We start from the raw sequence: 6,121 nt of genomic DNA, 5'->3' as shown, positions 1-6,121 counted from the left end.
TTACAACTATTTATGATGCGGCACTCCGGACTAGATAATACAGAGTTTTGATTGGAAAAGGGGGGGGGACAAACGTTAGATTATTTCTCGTATCGAAAACACGAACTTTAAATTAATTTTTTTCTAGGAATTCAGGGCACTCAATGTCGCCTTTCATTAGTTTCGTGACAAATTCCACGTCTAAATGAATCAAACGAAAGGAAATAAATTAATATGTATACAGGGTCGAAGTCGCAAATAAAAACAATATTTTGTTGCAGCAATCTAAACAGAATTCCTTAATATATATTGCCTGAACGGTATAAGAGAGTGTTAGAAATTGTTTTTGTTTCCTAGAACCGCTAAGGGCAAATTAAATAGAAATGATGTACTTAATTCATAAATTATTTGTGTTACAATTAATGTAGGTGGTGTTTCACGAAAAAAAAAAATGAAGGTTACTCGTTTTGTTATACTTTAGTTAATTTTGTTACTATCAATTTAATTGTGTAAATGACCGTTGAAAATTGTTTTATTTTCTATAAAAACCAGGTGCAAATTATAAGTAGCTGCCATTGCAACATTTTTTGATTTCTAAACTGGTCGTCTGTTACAGAAAAAAATGAAGGTTACTCGTTATGTTATATTTTGGTTATTGTTGTTGATACCAAATTTCCATTGCTTTACCATGCAGCGAGTTTTACGACCAAATTTGCCAGTAGTAAGTGTATTCGGATGTAAACTTGTAATTAAATATAGAAAACACTGTTTCATTATTTAACATCAATATAATAAATTTTAGGGACCATTCCGAATGAAATTCAAAGCTGCTTTTATTTGTGATGAAAAAGTCGACTATTTGATAAGCTTTAATGTTCATCAACACAAAGCTTCTCAAACCCGAGTGGAAGTAAGGGGAAATGTTTCATTGAAAATACCTTTTGACGATTCCTTAAATGTAAGTATGTCGTTGAAAATAGTTTGGACAATACTCAGTTCGGTATCACTTTTACTGCTATACAATTTTTTTTAAATTTTGATTTAACAATGAAGCTGTAGTGCTGTCTGATTTAGCGTTGCGTTATATGTGGTTATTTAATTTGATATTTAGGTTAAATACGATTTTTTTTTCTATTCTTTCTTTTACATATTTACAATATTTAGTATAATAAATATATTTAAAATTAAGGTTGCAATGGCAGGTCTCGGCACGACTTCTGTATTTTTTTTCGATATTTAAATTTGTTAGTGGCTCCGATGTCAAATATTTTTATATTGAAAACAGTTTTGTAGGTAGATTCAGATTTTAAGAATTAAGACAAAAGGAGAATAATAAGTATTCTGCTTAGGTTCGTCCAGTTCTAAAGATACGAGTAAAAGAGAGAACTAAAAAAAATAGGTAATTCATAAACATTATTATTCTGTAAATTTAAAAACCAAAACATAATGGGATATTAAAGTTAAATGTTTATAAGATAATTCGGTAGAAATACAGCTTACAATTAGTATAGTTTTTGGGCGAATGAATAATTGTTTTGTCTTAATATATTTATAAGGATTTGTACGGTATTGATTTTAAGTACTATCCATACAATGTCACATTTTACTACTATTGCTTTAACGCGTATTAAAAAAAAATAATAAAATAAAATCCATATGAAGTATAATAATTTTTTCCTATTTCACAATTTGCAGTACAATTTAAATATGGCAGTACTTAGTAAAATCGGAGGATGGGTAGACCACGCATTCGATTATAGTACTCAACACGCTTGCACAACTTTAAAAACATTTTTGGGACCGTCCTGGTCTAATTTAATGAGAAGTATGAATACAAGTGCAACTAAACAGTGTCCACTAGACAAAGTATGTAACAAAATAATTATAAAGTTTTTCTTCTTATTTTAAATTGTTTTCATAGAATAACCTATGTATACCAACGATAGTCAAAAAGATAGTATTAATATATGTCTTATATAAGTTTTTTACTGAATCCAAATCCGTTCACATTTCTTTTAGGCAAACATTTGTAATAATTTGTTTTCGAACAACCCCCAAAAATACACCAGTAGATATTGTAATAGCAAATATTTGTTTTTCAGGGTGAGTACATTGTGCGTGGATATGATTTAACAGAAGTGGTAAATTATCATATCCCGAAAGAGTTCTTTTACGGAACATATAAAGTTCGATTATACTACACGGATAATACCGGGATGATCGTCGGTTGTCAAATTGTAGTTGTAGAAATTGTAAGACCATGGGAATACGATTACTAAATGCAATTTTAAAATTTAGGCTGAGCATCAAAACATAGGCACTATTGCTCATTATTATCAACACATTGCACTATGTAATAATGGTGGATGGATATAAAGTGCAAAAAGAGTAACACAATAAATCAACCTCAGTAAATAAAAATAAAAATATTTTATTTATGTGTACTGGAAATAATAAATTTCCAAATTTATCTGTTCAAATTAATTTACATGAATTGTAAAAATAATATTCAATTAATAAATTACTGATATAACACTTTGACTGTAAGTTTTTCTTACCTTATGAACTTTAATTCTCGTCATTATTATTTATCAACTACTACTGATAGTTATAAATTATTAAAGGATAATACAAAATGTTTGATATTTATAGGTTATTGATTTTGTTTTTAACTGATTGTCCAAACCAGGCGAGCTCAAAAACATGGTAAATTCATATAGATCTATCAGTTTACTACCTACGTTAGGTAAACTATTCGAAAAACTGCTTCTAAAAAGAATTCAACCTATTTTCAATAAAATTATATAACACTAAACACACAGATTGGGTTTAGAGCAAAACACTCAACAATCTTTTAGGTACACCGACTGACCGACACTGTTGTTTCGGAGTTATAAAACAAACAATACTGCACCGGACTGTTTCTAGATGTCGCCCAGGCATTTTATCGTGTCTGGAACATTGGTTTGCTCAACTAATTAAAAGAACAGTACAGTGGGGTCGGGGTATAGTGGGGATGGAGCATAGAGGGGACGGCAAGGTCACAGGTTTACAGGAATTTTTATATCTGAAAGTGATAAAATCACTTTCGAATAAACGCTTCGATGCAAATTAGTAGTTAGTATTTTCAAGCCAGTACAGTCCAAACCAAGCACTGTGTAATCCAGCAAAATAAAAAAACATTAAATTGAGGATTTGTATTTACAAATAAGCATCAAAGCGTTAATTTGAAAGGGATTTTTTCTGGGAGGCCTTGTACAGTAGATTATAGGCATAATTTAATCAAAGCATAGATGGGACGGAGAGGTCACAGGTCGACAGGAATTAGTATAAAAAAACATGATAATAGGGAATAAAACTGAATCTCAAAACTTAACTTAAATTCAAACCCCCTAATAAAACACACGTGCACTACCAACCCCACACGCAGACTCAAACCTAACTGGAATCGTGACCTAATAAAATAAAATTAAAACTTACTTCTAATGAGGTTTTACCAATGGGCGGCTTCCTTTCATGTTAATTATTCAAGCTATGTACATATCCTCGAAAAAAGAAAAACTTATTGTAAATATTGTACAGATTGTTTTGTTAATATAGAGAATAAACAAAAAAACTGTATGTATTTATTTAATACTATTGAATAATTTTTTAATTTAAATAATGTTATAGAGAAATGTATATTTCTAGAAGCTCACTTAGTCGTATCAGAATTTAGAAGGTACAACCCCATTAAGGTACTTAAAGCAAAAATTTAGCACAAAACAAATTATAAGTTAGCATATTAGTGTGCTGTTCGTGTAGTACCCGAGTATTGTTTTGAGACAAATGAACTAATTGAAATCAATACATAATTGTATTAGGAGATGACCCAGAACTATTATGAGCACCTGTATGCGTGTATTTAAATCTATGTTAGTTACATGTCACACAATATTAACAACAGTAATGGAAATAAGTTATAAAACCGAGAATAGCCAACGAAACGGTGCGGCATATACGGTTGGTTCATTAGGGTTAGTCCAATTGTGAAAAAAATTTAATATGACATTTTAATATTATTCTTACATTCATTTGATTATTATTGGTCTTATTTATCTTTTTATAAATGCTATTCTTGTAAACATTTTTTTTCATTATTTTTTAAAAAAAATTGTTAACTAATTTAAAATTTTATATGTATCAATGTATTATTGTTTCTGTTCTATCTGCATTTTGAGCGTTAACTAATAAGAAACAAATTTTCTTTAAACGTATATGCAATTTAATAGTTTGAATTATTGAAGACACTTACATATTTGTTATTTTATAATAATTCATTTTTTTTTTCGTCATTTTCCAGAGCCATATGAAATAACTTTTGTTCTAGTGAATATTTTTAAAAATACATTTTTAAATTAATTTATACTCATTTGCGCTACAAGACAACAAGAATGTTCTTAAAGGCAGTGATGATGTATTAATATTATTACCGGTGCACATTTTTATGCTGTGTTTTTGTACTTAAGCAGTATAATAATATTGTTATGGTCGTGTGCGTTGTAATTGATATTGATCGAGTCATTCGGGCCCTACTAAAGGTGTGCAAGCGTAATTTAAATAAATCCATTTTGAATTTAAATATTACAACCGAATTGGGCTGCATTTAAGAAATCGCAATAAATTACTTAGGTATACAGTAGCTGATGTAATAATATAACGCATTACCTCTAACATCGACGTTTAAAGTACACGACCTAAAAAGGTTTATGTGAAGATTTTTAATATTAATAATACTTATTTTAATTTAATTGCCAATGGTCTCCAGTTTCATACCATGATCTAAACACTCGTCCACCCATTGTTTGAGTATGACCTCATAAAAAAAAAACATGTTTAAAACAACAACAAAAAAACTAATTAAAATTATAAAACCGAAAAAGTTTGGTCAAAAATATTAACGAAGCATCGCCGTCAAGTCACTTTTCACTACCATTGCTTTAGTTCATACAAATAACTTTAATTGTTTACTATTTTATTATTTGTAGTTAAATCTCAATATGACAGAGTTTAGTAAAATCGGAGGATGGGTACACAACGTATTCGTTTATAGTGCTAAAAACGCTTGCAGAACTTTAAAAACTTTTGTGGCGCAGTCCTGGAATAGTTATAGGAGAAGTTGGAATTTGAGTGCAACTCAACAGTGTCTAATAAACAAAGTATGAAACAAAATAGTTGTCCAGTATTTTTTTTATTTTATACTAATGTATACTAATGACAGACAAATAGATAGTTTTAATAGACCCATTAAAAGTTATTTTAATTGCAAATATAAATTTTACAGGGTAAATACGTTTTACGATTTGATTTATCAGAAATGAAAAATATGCATTCCCTAAATACGGGACTTATAAAACTCAATTACTCTACACTGATAAAACCGGAATGATCGTCGGCTAAGTGATTTCAATTATGGAGATTGTAACATCATGGGAATACGATTGCAAAATGCAATTTTAGATTCAGGCTCAGCCACATTTAACATATGCACTATTTATTGTGTTCATATCAACACATTGCACTCTGAAATAATGGTGGATGAAAATAAAGTTAAAAGTTGAAAATAAATTATATAATAATATAAAACGAAAATATTGAATACTTTACAATAAAACCGTAGATTAAAACGCAGAGACCATTTGAGGTTCAATTTTAATACAATTCAATTTAGAACATTTTTTTACACATTTCCAACGATGACAATAAAACACTAATGCACTTATTTGTAAGCAAACTAAATTTGAAAAAAAGTATATTTGTCTTACAACAGATTGTAAAAATAATTTTAGGCCAATACAGAACTTTCATTTTTAATGTGTTTATTTCAAACTGATTAAGTGTTACCTAACCTAACTGATCCTAACCTTTATTTACTGATTATTAATCAAATTATTTTCATGTACACAGAATTATAAGAAATATAAATAAAGTTACAAATATTAATTTAAAATAGACAATTTTTTTATTTTTTATTTTAACTTTGTTAACATTTAGTTAACAAACTAAATAGTAATGATGTACTTAGTTCACAAATTATTCGTGTTAAAAATGTGGTGGTAAGTTACAAAAAAAAAAATGAAGGTTATTCCTTTTGTTAAACTTT

This window comes from Adelges cooleyi, unplaced genomic scaffold (genome assembly GCF_023614345.1).
Source record: "Adelges cooleyi isolate 19-005CV unplaced genomic scaffold, UGA_ACOO_1.1 ACOO_flye_CR_arks_rails_tigmint_CR_PRNA_31, whole genome shotgun sequence".
Lineage (NCBI taxonomy): Eukaryota > Metazoa > Arthropoda > Insecta > Hemiptera > Adelgidae > Adelges > Adelges cooleyi.
This window is presented reverse-complemented; position numbering follows the sequence as displayed.